This window comes from Plecotus auritus, assembly GCF_963455305.1.
Source record: "Plecotus auritus genome assembly, chromosome: 15".
NCBI lineage: Eukaryota > Metazoa > Chordata > Mammalia > Chiroptera > Vespertilionidae > Plecotus > Plecotus auritus.
Genome location: NC_137781.1, coordinates 15,579,987 through 15,596,775, shown reverse-complemented (window position 1 = coordinate 15,596,775; position 16,789 = coordinate 15,579,987).

Genomic DNA, 16,789 nt, shown 5'->3' with positions numbered 1-16,789 from the left:
AATTTTAACTTATTCAGGGGGCATGCTGGGCAGTTTTATAGGTAAATAATCACCACAATGATATTTAAAAGGGAATTTGAAAACTAAACCATGTTTAAGACAATGGCTTTGTTTAATCGATGCACATTTTCACCCCCAAACCTTACTTCTCTGTAGTCAGGATGCAGCTTCGAGCATCTCTCACAGTCACTGTCGGCTAGGTGGCAATTCTGACATCATCGTCCCTGCCACCACCCATTCATTTCCTTGTTATGAGCACATAATCGTGCAGCTTATAACTGAAAGCTTCTCAGATCTGATGAAATACATGCAGCTCATGCAACTAGAAAACCATTTCGGAACCTCTGGCACACTCCCAACGAAAGCCGTAAATGACCAGGAAAACCATGACTAGAAAACCATGTTTCTGTTTTGGGAAGGAAGTTTGGGCCAGACACCTGCCTAGCACCCAGGGTCTTCAATCACAGGAACCTCGAGGTTTCCCCTACATTCCTCTAGAGTCTCTGGACAGTGCACACCTGATGGGAGGACTCAAGGCCAGGTAGGTGGGAGAAGAGGACCGCACCTGCTTTTCAGAGGGACGGAAATATCAGAGCCTGAGGCCTTTCTGAAGACCTTGCACATGTCCATGACATGTTAAATGCACCGGGATCTCCCTCCAGAAATGGCTTATCCTAGGCCTGGCAGACACAAGAAACCGAGAATCTTACCCTCGTGAACTCTCTCTACAGTAACGGTATGGAGACCTGCTCTGCACATTCCAGATCCCACCACCTGTATGTGATGGGCGAGACTTGTCATGCTAGCAGAACTAAATTGTTGTGGGACACAACTGCCCCTCACTGACATGGGTTTATATTTTCTATTTGGTTGTTCACATACCTAAGGGGGGAGCACACCCCCTTCAGGCTCCTACACACGTGTGCACACCCAGAACGCCCTCTCGTTGGTGCTGCCCTGCCCATGAGGGAGACCTGAGATCCTCCCCTTCATTTCCCACCTGCAGTCAGGTCACCCCTCCTACCTGTTGGAGGTGGCCCACTGGGGGCGTCTTGCTCTTCTGCCCAATATGAGCATGAGGGTGTGGCCTCCAGTGTCCCAGGAGGGCTGTCTGAGGTTGCCTTCGCTGGTTCTCTAGAATCGTTGTTTTTGCATTGGAAGAATTTTACAAAGGCTCTTCTTGCTCGATTCCACCACTTTTTCCTATTAGAAGTAGAGGTTTAGGTCACTGCCAACCATCACTGTCCCTGTAGCCAGACAAGTGGCTGTTAATTTGGGGTTCAGAAGGATGGTGCTTTTCGCCAGCACCACAATGTTCATATGTGGGGCTCAGGGGGAAGAACACTATTTGCAGTAAATTCACACAGACCCAGGGACGGCAGAAGCATTCATTGTGGCAGAAACCCACACGAGCCTCACGGGAAATGGAACTTCAAATACCAATCAGGTTCATCCCTGGCCTCAGTCGGAGTGTGTACAGGATGGCAACCAATCGATGTGTCTCTCACATTGATGTTCCTCTCTCCCCCCTCCTTCTCTTCTACTCTCTCTAAATATCAATGGAAAAAACATCCTCAAGTGAGGTTACAAAAATTAAAGAAGTAAATGAAAACATTGAATTGAAAGGGTAAGTAATACATTGCAGATAACCAGAAATAGAGGCATTTGAATAGAATAAGAACCACATGTGGGTTCTAAGCCAGGCTCTGCCACAGAACAGCACCGCGCTTCCTCATTGATGCCTCATTTCCCTGTCAACAGAAGGGTCAGGCAGAAGGTGGGAGATTCTGGGGTTCTGTGATTTCAACAGAGAGGTATTGCAGGATTCATGGTGATATGACCTCAAGGCTGGGCAGGGACAGGACAATCTGAGGGCCCAGCTCCTGGGTCTCAGGCTCGCACCAGTGGAAGCCCTGCTGCACGGAGGAGGCCGACAGTCTCAGGGACCAAGCCTGCTCCCTGCTCCCCCTTCCACCGGGGCTGCTACTCTAGAGAAGGAAATGTGTTTGTGAAACACCCTGGGGTCCAGAGACTCCAGAGGAATGTAGGGGAAACCTCGAGGTTACTGTGATTGAAGACCCTGGGTGCTAGGCAGGTGTCTGGCCCAAACTTCCTTCCCAAAACAGAAACATGGTTTTCTAGGTCCTGAAACCTGGGAGATACAACCTGATGGCACTGCTTTAGTGGCTCTAAATCACAGACTCTGCCCCATTAAACAGGCTCATGGCCAGCTGGCCTTCGCCATCCCTCATAGGATCACCCTGAGTACAAAGAGTGGGACCGAAAGAAACTCTACATTCTGTCAGTGCTGGGAGAGACCCGCACACAGGGGACCTGCCATAGAGGGGAAGATGCAGGCCCACCAAACTGGTCAGTGCTCAAGATGGCTACGGCTTTCCCCACTCGTGAAAGAGCAAGCTTTCTGATCTGTGGTTAAGTTACTGCCATGAAATCAGCTCACTTCCTAGGAACAGGAACCTGGGACTCGCAGGAATCCAGGACTGTTTCCTCCTCCTCTTCTCTTATTGTTGGTAAGAAATTTACGTTTTCTCTGTAAATAGAGGAGAAAGAAAAACAATCTGGTTTTAAAATAAAACACGTAAATTGACTCATTGGCCTAGCCTGGACCTGGTCCAGAAGGGCCGGCATTTTCCTGGGATTCAGACATCATGGTGCTCATGGCATTACTGATTGCCGAGCTGGGAATATGGGGATGGAAGCACATGACGTGGGTCCGGGAACCCTAACACGTCGAGGAGACCTGCTGAAGCACCGAGGATCAGGTTGAACTTCATCTCAGGAGAGTAAGCCACGAAGCATGTGAAACTCAGGGTCAGAAACCCGTGGGCCTTGACATCTCAGACCCTTGTTTCCTTGCTGGAAAATGAGTCCTCTGGATCAAGGCAGCAGCTCAGACTCCGTCACTCATGAAGCTGCCGAGGTCCCGCCAATACGATGAAATTTCTGCGAGTTCACCGTGAACTATGCACCCCATACAAAGTGATGGCTTGCAAACTGCTCGGCCCCTGAACACTAATCCTGCTCTGCTACCATCACCCTTGGCACTGTGTTGTTCTCTTCCCACAGCTGTGTTGCTTGGCCTTCTGCTAGAGCGCTTTCCTGTCTGGCTCTGACCAACCCTAAACCCTAGGCGCAAAAACTCATGGAGGGCAGGCCCTGTAACCCTCCCAAGACTGGAGAAGACTCTGCTTAGAGCAGGCTCAGCAAGCCTACCAACTCCCTGGTCTCCTGCAGACACCGTCTAATGCAAAACCATCATTAGATCACCCCCTGGGTACCAGTCCAGGACTCTTCTAGTTGGCACCTGCCCAACCTCTGCTGGTAATTTTTACCTGCTGCGTCACAGAGAGCCAACTCAGACCACAGTCATTTCACCCCCAAAACTACAGTGTGGCTTTCCATGTAAACCATCCTGGGTAGGTGGCCAACCACCTGTAGATGAGCAGAAGAATCCAGGACAAGAGTTAAGCAGCACCGTGAGCTCAGGGAGCTGGGACAGTGCCTCCGTGGTCACTGTAACTATGTCCCTCTGTCCCACATGGCCAGCAATTCCTGATCATTAGGATGGACAGTCCAGCAGCACAGCACCGAGGGGGGAAGACCACCCTGGACCCACAAGATGCATCTCGGATTACTTGACTTCCAACCACAAGATTTCCAACACCAAGGCTGTTCCTCCTGACCTCCTTTCTGGCAGCTCCCTGGGCCCTGTAGATCAACATCCCAAAAACACACTTCCCAGTGGACCCGACTCATTAGCCCTGCATGGAAGCCAAGTGGGGTGGGGGATCTGCCTGGCTTTCAGGGCTGTGATCTTTCTCATCCAGGGTAACGATTCTGGAAAAAGTCATCCAGGTTTGACAAATGGGGCCATGGACCTTTAGGGTTCCCAACTCCTGCTTCCCTGTTGTGTCTTGGGAAAGCACAGGGATCAAGCCATTCCAACCATTTGTAACCACCCTTCTGCAGGGCAGAGACTGAGAGTCTCACTCCCCCCTGAACCTTCAGGACGAGACTTCACACCCAGCAAACGTGTGCCAGGGAATTAAAGAGTGAGGGTCCCACTCAGGTGTCAAGACAAATGCACACAGAGCCACCAGCCTGTGCTGAAGGCACCTCCACCTCCCACCCTGTAGCCCTGCTGCAGACACACCAAGGGCTCCAGCTCTCTGTGCAACCAGCAGACACCACCGAGTAACTCAGGAGGTCTATCCAGCAAGGAGGTACCGGCAGAACGACAAGGAAGTCCTCCTTCAGAGCCAGTCAGATGCCACTTGCACAAACCTTCCCCATGTGAGCAGATGTTAAGAATATCACGACACTGTTATAACACATCATAGGGCCTGAAGGATAAGGCCTGTAGGCGCCTGGTGAGGGGTGGGCACCACACAAGTCTCCCGTCATTAGTCAGCTGGGGGCATTCCCACCACGTCTAGACACAGCACCACGCGCCCAGTAGATGCTCACTAAGCATCACGTGAATATGGGATGGGTGCAGGAGGAGGCAGAGAGGGGGATGCCAAGAAGCAGAGGGTGCTCATTCTGGCTGGAAGGACGAGTCTGGTAGGAGCAGATGTCTCGGTTCCCCCGGAGGATGGAGAACTGGGAGGATAAAGGGGTGGAAGGCCCTGGAGAGTGGACAGGAATGTAGGGGAAACCTCGAGGTTCCTGTGATTGAAGACCCTGGGTGCTAGGCAGGTGTCTGGCCCAAACTTCCTTCCCAAAACAGAAACATGGTTTTCTAGGTCCTGAAACCTAAAGACACAACCTGTTGGCACTGCTTTAGTGGCTCTAAATCACAGACTCTGCCCCCTTAATCAGGCTCATGGCCAGCTGGCCTTCGCCATCCCTCATAGGATCACCCTGAGTACAAAGAGTGGGACCGAAAGAAACTCTACATTCTGTCAGTGCTGGGAGAGACCCGCACACAGGGGACCTGCCATAGAGGGGAAGATGCAGGCCCACCAAACTGGTCAGTGCTGTAGATGGCTACAGCTTTCCCCACTCGTGAAAGAGCAAGCTTTCTGATCTGTGCTTAAGTTACTGCCATGAAATCAACTCACTTCCTAGGAACAGGAACCTCGGACTCGCAGGAATCCAGGACTGTTTCCTCCTCCTCTTCTCTTATTGTTGGTAAGAAATATACGTTTTCTCTGTAAATACGGGAGAAAGAAAAACAATCTGGTTTTAAAATAAAACACGTAAATTGACTCATTGGCCAAGTCTGGGACCTGGTCCAGAAGGGCCGGCATTTTCCTGGGATTCAGACATCACGGTGCTCATGGCATTACTGATTGCCGAGCTGAGAATATGGGGATGGAAGCACATGACCTGGGTCCGGGAACCCTAACACGTCGAGGAGACCTGCTGAAGCACCGAGGATCAGGTTGAACTTCATCTCAGAAGAGCAAGCCCCGAAGCATGTGAAACTCAGGGTCGGAAACCCGTGGGCCTTGACATCTCAGACCCTGGTTTCCTTGCTGGAAAATGAGTCCTCTGGATCAAGGCAGCAGTTCAGACTCCGTCAGTCATGAAGCTGCCGAGGTCCCGCCAATAAGATGAAATTTCCGCGAGTTCACTGTGAAGTACGCACCCCATACAAAGTGATGGCTTGCAAACTGCTGGGCCCCTGACCACTAATCCTGCTCTGCTACCAGCACCCTTGGCACTGTATTGTTCTCTTCCCACAGCTGTGTTGCTTGGCCTTCTGCTAGAGCGCTTTCCTGTCTGGCTCTGACCAACCCTCCAACCCTAGGCGCAAAAACTCATGGAGGGCAGGCCCTGTAACCCTCCCAAGACTGGAGAAGACTCTGCTTAGAGCAGGCTCAGCAAGCCTGCCAACTCCCTGGTCTCCTTCAGACACCGTCTAATGCAAAACCATCATTAGATCACCCCCTGGGTACCAGTCCCTGACTCTTCTAGTTGGCACCTGCCCAACCTCTGCTGGTAATTTTTACCTGCTGCGTCACAGAGAGCCAACTCAGACCACAGTCATTTCACCCCCAAAACTACAATGTTGCTTTCCATGTAAACCATCCTGGGTAGGTGGCCATCCACCTGTAGATGAGCAGAAGAATCCAGGACAAGATTTAAGCAGCACCGTGACCTCAGGGAGCTGGGACAGTGCCTCTGTGGTCACTGTAACTATGTCCCTCTGTCCCACATGGCCAGCAATTCCTGATCATTAGGACGGACAGTCCAGCAGCACAGCACCGAGGGGGGAAGACCACCCTGGACCCACAAGATGCATCTCGGATTACTTGAATTCCAACCACAAGATTTCCAACACCAAGGCTGTTCCTCCTGACCTCCTTTCCGGCAGCTCCCTGGGCCTGTAGATCAACATCCCAAAAACACACTTCCCAGTGGACCCGACTCATTAGCCCTGCATGGAAGCCTTCCACAGCTGAGTGCCACCTGCTGCAGCCTTCCCTCCTGCCACTGCCTGCACCTTCCCTGCACCCAGACCACCATTCTTCCACCATCACATTCCCCCACTGGCTAGCCCTGTCCCCATCCGGGTCAGCAGCAGCATCCCAACTCTTACCACCACACTTCCTTCTAGGCCTTTATGAAGCTCCTCAACATCTGTCTGCTCTGCACACAGCTCTGCTCACATCACATCACACATACTAGTTTTTGGCCTCTGGGTAACTGGTTCTGTGCACCTCGCAGGGCCTACGCCAAAGCCAGGAATGTGTCATGTCGTCAGAAGGGGGACAACCACAGTGCACCAAAGAACTCAATCCAGCCCATTCAGGGAAAACACACAGAAAGGGCTCAGCGCTCAATCTGAATTCCTTCCTTAGGCACTACTCTTTACCGCCATCATATTTTTAAAACTGAACTGAATTCCAAAAGCAGATTAAGAACCATCTGGCAGCCAATCACCCCTACTTGCAGAAATGTAGAACCATTCCAGGGAAAACAAGAGGAGGATGCACTGGGAAGATGGTCTGTCCCCTCGCCCTTGGGACACCAGTGCGCCAGGGAGCTCTCTGCCCAGCATATTGAGGCCTAGGCATGGAACTGGGAGCCAGGACCGCTTTGTTAACAGGTCAACCCACACCCCGTACATGCTCCGAGCCTTGTCTTACCCATTCTTTTTTAGAAGCTGCCTGTTCTTCTTGGCCAACGTCTGAATCTTCCTGCTGAGCCTACGTTTTTCTTCTTTGAAGTTCTCCTTCTCATGGGAGAGCACCTAAAACACAGGTCAACAATGTCTTACATACCATGTGCCCCTGTGATTCCACTGCTGGGAATCTGTTCCCAAAAGAAGAAAAAGGCCACATGCTCAAAGTTGGCCATTTTGGTATGATCTGCGCCAGTGGGAATGACCAACACAGCCAATGACATGGGGATGGCCAAGTGCACTTTCCAATCAGGCAACCACGGCCCTCCTGTGACCACCGAGCACTGAAAACACAGCCGGTCTGAGCTGAGATGTGCCACAAGTGCAACATATACAACAGATTCTGAGGCCTTAATCACAATCTTACAAAAGCAATGTAGAACCTCTTATTAATAAGCTGCCCCACTGGTGTGGCTCAGTTAGCTGAGCATCCTCCCATGCACCAAGAGATCCCTGGTGAGATTCTTGGTAAAGGACTATGCCCAGGTTGTAGGGTCGATCCCCATTAGGGGGCCCTCAGGAGGCAGCACATCAGTGATTCTCTCTCATCATGGATGTTTCCATTCCTCTCTCCCTATCCCTTTCTCTCACTGATATAAAAAAAATAAAATAAAAACATTTTTAAAAAGTATTCTTGTTTCACAGACATTATTCACCTGCTGTAAAGACTGTAAAGGGTCATGGGGGGAGGGGCTGGATATGAATTTCGGGCTGAGGTTGGTCTGCTCCTGCTCTAGAGTATCATCCTGGCTGGTCTAGCAGAAGAATCGCAACCTTTGGCTTCAGACAAACTGGGTTGCAACCCACTACTTAAGAGGGACAAGGATGGGAACCCCAGCTCACAAAATCATTGCAAGAAATAATTGAGCCCTGGCTGGTTTGGCTCAGTGGTTAGAGTGTTGGCCTGCGGACTCAAGGGTCCCAGGTTCGATTCTAGTCAAAGGCATGTACCTTGGTTGCAGGCACATAACCAGTGAGGAGTGTGCAGGAGGCAGCTGATCAATATTTCTTCTCATCGATGTTTCTAACTCTCTATCCCTCTCCCTTCCTCTCTGTAAAAATCAGTAAAATATATTCTTTAAAAAAAGAAAGAAAGAAATGAGAGGACACGGGTGAGCAAAGAGCAAAGAGCTCAGTCAACGATTCAGAAATAAAACAGTACTTGGCTGTTCCCATGCACCGCCCTGACCCTGCAAGAAGCAAAGGTCAGGTGAAAGGTGTTTTGTCATGGGGTTTGTCCCCTTCAAATGTCACACATGGTCTTTGAGCACAGACGCCAATGAGGAGCCATTCTGACATGGCTGAGCCAAGGCTGTCGCCCAGGGCACAGGCCCGATGTCCTGAGTCCACCAGCCCAGGCCTCACCTCACACTGGCTGCTCAGCTTCTTCAGCGAGATTTCCATGCTCTGCAGGTCCTCCTTCGCCCCTTCGGACTGCGCCTGCCAGAGCCTCACTTCCCACTGCAAGTTCTCCACGGAGGTTTCCATCTCTTTGCTCTGGGTGCACAGCTCCTTCTGCTCCCCCTTCATCGCCTGGCTCCAGAAGTTGACTCTGGGGGTGGAGAGCCACATGGCCAAGGGCTGAGGAGCACTCCCAGCCTCAGTCCCAGGTGTGCCCCTTAATCAAACCCACAACCTCTCTGGGCCTCCGTGTTTCCCATGTGTAAATGAGGGTTGAATAAAATCAGCGGTTTTCACACTGTGTCCATTGGGGTTCTAGGAGGCTGGCCCAGCTGCCCACCGTGGGCTGGGGGAGACAGGACAGGCAGGCTCAGACAGCACTTCAACAGAGCACCCTGTGAGAATCCTTCCCATGGAAGGCCTTGGCACACCTGCCGACTTGGAACAAAGGGTTCTTTGACGGAAATATTTTGAAATACATGGAATCAGAACATTTTTGCTCTAAATTTATATGTCTGTGCCCAGCTCTTCCAAGCCCTTTCTAGTTTCAATTCCTGAGACAAATAAAATATGAGATTGGGGAGTATTTTGTAAATCCACTGAAATCATCATCATCGTCATCCTAACTGCCCGACTAGGTTTCAGGGGGAAGATTTATACCAGAAAGCTCACATGACCAGAGGCTCATGGACTCAATTTGAACACAGATGTGCCCTGTTTGGCCCACATCATCTGTCTTTTACAATTTAAATTAATTATTTCATCCATGTTTAAAAATTTTTTAATTTCTCATCAATATTCAGGTATGAAGATTCTCAGAGGGTGGGAAGACGCATAAACAAAAGGCCCTGCAGGTGTGGCTCAATAGTTACAGCATCAGCCCATGTCCAGAAACGTCATGCGTTCAAGTCTCATCAAGGAAACAGACCTGAGTTGCCTGTTTGCTCCCCCATGTAGTTGGGGTATGTGCTGTAGACACCCAATAGATGTGACTCTCCCTCATCGATGTTTCTCTCTCTCTCTCTCTCTCCTCTCTCTCTCTCTCTCTCTCTCTCTCTCTCTATCCTTCCCTCCCTTTCACTCTCTATAAGACAATGGAAAAATTATCTTGGGAAAAGGATTAAAAAAATATTTAAAAAAGAATGACCTGGTAGCCCTGGCCTGCCTCCCAGCTGACAGCCCTCAGGGTGTGTATTCTCCACGAGGGTCTGCTCTAATGCTTACACTCCTTCCCTCACCTGTTGGACCTGCCTGGCCACTGGAGGCAGCTGAGTTTGTAGCCCCCAATACATATTAAAACAAGGCTGTGGGAAGGAAGGCTTCATATGACCATGCCTCTCGTTTGAGACAAGACCGGGAATTGAATCCTGACAGGGCCACTAACTAGGAGCATGAACTTAAACAAGTTATTTAATCTCTCTGAGCCTCTTTCCTCATCTTTTTTTTTTAAGGAATAACAATAGTGCAGTCAATTCTCGTAATTCTTGGTATAAAGTTCTAGCAAGCCACCACAAACACTCATTTAGTGGATACTGAAACTGTCCCTGCCGGTTCCTGTGAGTCTCTGGGCACATTTTTGTCAACTGACCAAGTCATCAAGACACCTTGTGTAATATACCCACAGACAAGAGCACCATACCCTGGAACAAAATGAACCTCACGTGCCACTCCTTCATTCTCCTCGAGGCCCAGGGCAGCCTTGCACTTGGGGACACTAGACTGCACTTCAGCACTCCTTTAGGGGGCCAATTCAAACAGCGACATCGCCACCAAAAAGCATGAAAATAGAACTCCATGGCACTCAATGGACCAGAAAAGGGACACTGGTTTGCAGTGTGAGAGTTGAAACAAGGCAGGAACCAAAGGTCTTGTTCAACCTCACCTACAAATGTGCCCATCAGGCGACTCCAATTTCTCACACACTGGACAGGCCCATGAAAGGCCGTGGGTACGATTTGGGGGTTCAGTGCATTTCAGTGAGGAGGTGACTTCACCAATAGGGAATGTGTGAATGCTGAGGACCGAGCGTCTCTCCCTCACGGGATGGCTGGTGTTAGAGGATGAAGGGGCCCACGCCCGATACAATCACCACCATCATCGAGGTGGGAGGGGTGGTCATCCAAGCCTAGACAATGCAGCATCCTGTGTTGCCATCCTTCCATCGCAGCCACCAGCTGGCGTGCCTTTACCTTGTGACCATCCGCTGGGACCATGACGGGCTGGTAAACATACACCATTACCAGGAGACTCCCTTGAGCTTAGTATGCTGGGTGCTGAGTGAGGTGCTATGAAGGAAACATCGCAGATGCCACTGCAGGCGGTGGAGGCAGTTACCTGTCTGCCTCCTGCAGCAGCCTCTCCTTATCCTGGGCGGCCAGGGCATTCGCCTCCTGCGCCTGCTTCAGAGCCTCCCTTTCGGTGTTCAGCTCCTGCAGCTCCTTCCTCAGCTCCTGCAGCGCTGCCTCCTGTTGGAGCTGGTCCTGCTCCCTGAGGAGGGACACACACCCACTAGGCACCCACACACAGGAGACTGCACAGCCTCTGTGAGCGGCTTCTCTCTGCAGAGCTGAGGGCAGCGGCGATGGGCAGGGGTCTCCTCCAGCCCCAGCATCGAGTGTCCCTCGTCCCACCCGACCCTTCTCCAGGGTCCCTTCCAGTCCCTGTGTAAGCAGCCTCTCTCCGTTAGCCTGCTGGGAACACCAACACTGTTTTCTGAACTCCTCGCCCTTCTTAAAGAAACCAGCACATATTCAGGGAATTCCACCCACGTTAGAGCTGATCCCCCTCACCAGGGCCAGGTGAGCCCTCCGCCCAGCTCCAGAGCAGTCTCCCTGTGCTGAGCCAGGCAGCATAGGGGCCAGAGGCCTGCCTGTCTGCTGGGGCCCAAGAAGCTGCCAGGGTCCATTGGCACACAGGCACATGCACACCCACACACCCTGCTCCTCCAGGCACCCCCAGTCCACCCCTTACCCTCCTGCTCAGCTCCCCTCAGCTCAGGGCTTTTATTTTCTTCCTGTCTCAGTGTGCATAGGATCCCGCATAGCCTCTCTGGAGGGCTGCAGAGAACAAGGGGAGTCCCTGACTAACTCCTGGCTGTCCCTTCCGCCTGCTGGAACCTCCCCTGTTCAGGGTGACTTAGCAGCTACTCCTGAGTCATCCCTTTTCACTCTTCCCCACGCAGGCAAATCCCTTTCCAGAGCCCCTTCCTGATGTTTCCACACCCAGAGACAGGCTGACAGAGACCACCCAGGGTTCCAGGGTTTGCAGCCTCTGTCTGCAGCCCTCCTCCTCCTCTCTACTGCCCCTATCAGCTGTCCTTGTACCAGCTGCCAGGAGCCAAGACCCCTGGTGACTCAGACTCAGAAACCTGCTGTGGCGGCTGCTGAAAGCCAAGCTTCCTGTGGCCTTTAGCCATGGGCGGAGGCTGCTTGGGTGTGGGAAGTGCCAAGTGGGGTGGGGGATCTGCCTGGCTTTCAGGGCTGTGATCTTTCTCATCCAGGGTAACGATTCTGGAAAAAGTCATCCAGGTTTGACAAATGGGGCCATGGACCTTTAGGGTTCCCAACTCCTGCTTCCCTGTTGTGTCTTGGGAAAGCACAGGGATCAAGCCATTCCAACCATTTGTAACCACCCTTCTGCAGGGCAGAGACTGAGAGTCTCACTCCCCCCTGAACCTTCGGGACGAGACTTCACACCCAGCAAACGTGTGCCAGGGAATTAAAGAGTGAGGGTCCCACTCAGGTGTCAAGACAAATGCACACAGAGCCACCAGCCTGTGCTGAAGGCACCTCCACCTCCCACCCTGTAGCCCTGCTGCAGACACACCAAGGGCTCCAGCTCTCTGTGCAACCAGCAGACACCACCGAGTAACTCAGGAGGTCTATCCAGCAAGGAGGTACCGGCAGAACGACAAGGAAGTCCTCCTTCAGAGCCAGTCAGATGCCACTTGCACAAACCTTCCCCATGTGAGCAGATGTTAAGAATATCACGACACTGTTATAACACATCATAGGGCCTGAAGGATAAGGCCTGTAGGCGCCTGGTGAGGGGTGGGCACCACACAAGTCTCCCGTCATTAGTCAGCTGGGGGCATTCCCACCACGTCTAGACACAGCACCACGCGCCCAGTAGATGCTCACTAAGCATCACGTGAATATGGGATGGGTGCAGGAGGAGGCAGAGAGGGGGATGCCAAGAAGCAGAGGGTGCTCATTCTGGCTGGAAGGACGAGTCTGGTAGGAGCAGATGTCTCGGTTCCCCCGGAGGATGGAGAACTGGGAGGATAAAGGGGTGGAAGGCCCTGGAGAGTGGACAGGAATGTAGGGGAAACCTCGAGGTTCCTGTGATTGAAGACCCTGGGTGCTAGGCAGGTGTCTGGCCCAAACTTCCTTCCCAAAACAGAAACATGGTTTTCTAGGTCCTGAAACCTAAAGACACAACCTGTTGGCACTGCTTTAGTGGCTCTAAATCACAGACTCTGCCCCCTTAATCAGGCTCATGGCCAGCTGGCCTTCGCCATCCCTCATAGGATCACCCTGAGTACAAAGAGTGGGACCGAAAGAAACTCTACATTCTGTCAGTGCTGGGAGAGACCCGCACACAGGGGACCTGCCATAGAGGGGAAGATGCAGGCCCACCAAACTGGTCAGTGCTGTAGATGGCTACAGCTTTCCCCACTCGTGAAAGAGCAAGCTTTCTGATCTGTGCTTAAGTTACTGCCATGAAATCAACTCACTTCCTAGGAACAGGAACCTCGGACTCGCAGGAATCCACAACTGTTTCCTCCTCCTCTTCTCTTATTGTTGGTAAGAAATATACGTTTTCTCTGTAAATACGGGAGAAAGAAAAACAATCTGGTTTTAAAATAAAACACGTAAATTGACTCATTGGCCAAGTCTGGGACCTGGTCCAGAAGGGCCGGCATTTTCCTGGGATTCAGACATCACGGTGCTCATGGCATTACTGATTGCCGAGCTGAGAATATGGGGATGGAAGCACATGACCTGGGTCCGGGAACCCTAACACGTCGAGGAGACCTGCTGAAGCACCGAGGATCAGGTTGAACTTCATCTCAGAAGAGCAAGCCCCGAAGCATGTGAAACTCAGGGTCGGAAACCCGTGGGCCTTGACATCTCAGACCCTGGTTTCCTTGCTGGAAAATGAGTCCTCTGGATCAAGGCAGCAGTTCAGACTCCGTCAGTCATGAAGCTGCCGAGGTCCCGCCAATAAGATGAAATTTCCGCGAGTTCACTGTGAAGTACGCACCCCATACAAAGTGATGGCTTGCAAACTGCTGGGCCCCTGACCACTAATCCTGCTCTGCTACCAGCACCCTTGGCACTGTATTGTTCTCTTCCCACAGCTGTGTTGCTTGGCCTTCTGCTAGAGCGCTTTCCTGTCTGGCTCTGACCAACCCTCCAACCCTAGGCGCAAAAACTCATGGAGGGCAGGCCCTGTAACCCTCCCAAGACTGGAGAAGACTCTGCTTAGAGCAGGCTCAGCAAGCCTGCCAACTCCCTGGTCTCCTTCAGACACCGTCTAATGCAAAACCATCATTAGATCACCCCCTGGGTACCAGTCCCTGACTCTTCTAGTTGGCACCTGCCCAACCTCTGCTGGTAATTTTTACCTGCTGCGTCACAGAGAGCCAACTCAGACCACAGTCATTTCACCCCCAAAACTACAATGTTGCTTTCCATGTAAACCATCCTGGGTAGGTGGCCATCCACCTGTAGATGAGCAGAAGAATCCAGGACAAGATTTAAGCAGCACCGTGACCTCAGGGAGCTGGGACAGTGCCTCTGTGGTCACTGTAACTATGTCCCTCTGTCCCACATGGCCAGCAATTCCTGATCATTAGGACGGACAGTCCAGCAGCACAGCACCGAGGGGGGAAGACCACCCTGGACCCACAAGATGCATCTCGGATTACTTGAATTCCAACCACAAGATTTCCAACACCAAGGCTGTTCCTCCTGACCTCCTTTCCGGCAGCTCCCTGGGCCTGTAGATCAACATCCCAAAAACACACTTCCCAGTGGACCCGACTCATTAGCCCTGCATGGAAGCCTTCCACAGCTGAGTGCCACCTGCTGCAGCCTTCCCTCCTGCCACTGCCTGCACCTTCCCTGCACCCAGACCACCATTCTTCCACCATCACATTCCCCCACTGGCTAGCCCTGTCCCCATCCGGGTCAGCAGCAGCATCCCAACTCTTACCACCACACTTCCTTCTAGGCCTTTATGAAGCTCCTCAACATCTGTCTGCTCTGCACACAGCTCTGCTCACATCACATCACACATACTAGTTTTTGGCCTCTGGGTAACTGGTTCTGTGCACCTCGCAGGGCCTACGCCAAAGCCAGGAATGTGTCATGTCGTCAGAAGGGGGACAACCACAGTGCACCAAAGAACTCAATCCAGCCCATTCAGGGAAAACACACAGAAAGGGCTCAGCGCTCAATCTGAATTCCTTCCTTAGGCACTACTCTTTACCGCCATCATATTTTTAAAACTGAACTGAATTCCAAAAGCAGATTAAGAACCATCTGGCAGCCAATCACCCCTACTTGCAGAAATGTAGAACCATTCCAGGGAAAACAAGAGGAGGATGCACTGGGAAGATGGTCTGTCCCCTCGCCCTTGGGACACCAGTGCGCCAGGGAGCTCTCTGCCCAGCATATTGAGGCCTAGGCATGGAACTGGGAGCCAGGACCGCTTTGTTAACAGGTCAACCCACACCCCGTACATGCTCCGAGCCTTGTCTTACCCATTCTTTTTTAGAAGCTGCCTGTTCTTCTTGGCCAACGTCTGAATCTTCCTGCTGAGCCTACGTTTTTCTTCTTTGAAGTTCTCCTTCTCATGGGAGAGCACCTAAAACACAGGTCAACAATGTCTTACATACCATGTGCCCCTGTGATTCCACTGCTGGGAATCTGTTCCCAAAAGAAGAAAAAGGCCACATGCTCAAAGTTGGCCATTTTGGTATGATCTGCGCCAGTGGGAATGACCAACACAGCCAATGACATGGGGATGGCCAAGTGCACTTTCCAATCAGGCAACCACGGCCCTCCTGTGACCACCGAGCACTGAAAACACAGCCGGTCTGAGCTGAGATGTGCCACAAGTGCAACATATACAACAGATTCTGAGGCCTTAATCACAATCTTACAAAAGCAATGTAGAACCTCTTATTAATAAGCTGCCCCACTGGTGTGGCTCAGTTAGCTGAGCATCCTCCCATGCACCAAGAGATCCCTGGTGAGATTCTTGGTAAAGGACTATGCCCAGGTTGTAGGGTCGATCCCCATTAGGGGGCCCTCAGGAGGCAGCACATCAGTGATTCTCTCTCATCATGGATGTTTCCATTCCTCTCTCCCTATCCCTTTCTCTCACTGATATAAAAAAAATAAAATAAAAACATTTTAAAAAAGTATTCTTGTTTCACAGACATTATTCACCTGCTGTAAAGACTGTAAAGGGTCATGGGGGGAGGGGCTGGATATGAATTTCGGGCTGAGGTTGGTCTGCTCCTGCTCTAGAGTATCATCCTGGCTGGTCTGGCAGAAAAATCGCAACCTTTGGCTTCAGACAAACTGGGTTGCAACCCACTACTTAAGAGGGACAAGGATGGGAACCCCAGCTCACAAAATCATTGCAAGAAATAATTGAGCCCTGGCTGGTTTGGCTCAGTGGTTAGAGTGTTGGCCTGCGGACTCAAGGGTCCCAGGTTCGATTCTAGTCAAAGGCATGTACCTTGGTTGCAGGCACATAACCAGTGAGGAGTGTGCAGGAGGCAGCTGATCAATATTTCTTCTCATCGATGTTTCTAACTCTCTATCCCTCTCCCTTCCTCTCTGTAAAAATCAGTAAAATATATTCTTTAAAAAAAGAAAGAAAGAAATGAGAGGACACGGGTGAGCAAAGAGCAAAGAGCTCAGTCAACGATTCAGAAATAAAACAGTACTTGGCTGTTCCCATGCACCGCCCTGACCCTGCAAAAAGCAAAGGTCAGGTGAAAGGTGTTTTGTCATGGGGTTTGTCCCCTTCAAATGTCACACATGGTCTTTGAGCACAGACGCCAATGAGGAGCCATTCTGACATGGCTGAGCCAAGGCTGTCGCCCAGGGCACAGGCCCGATGTCCTGAGTCCACCAGCCCAGGCCTCACCTCACACTGGCTGCTCAGCTTCTTCAGCGAGATTTCCATGCTCTGCAGGTCCTCCTTCGCCCCTTC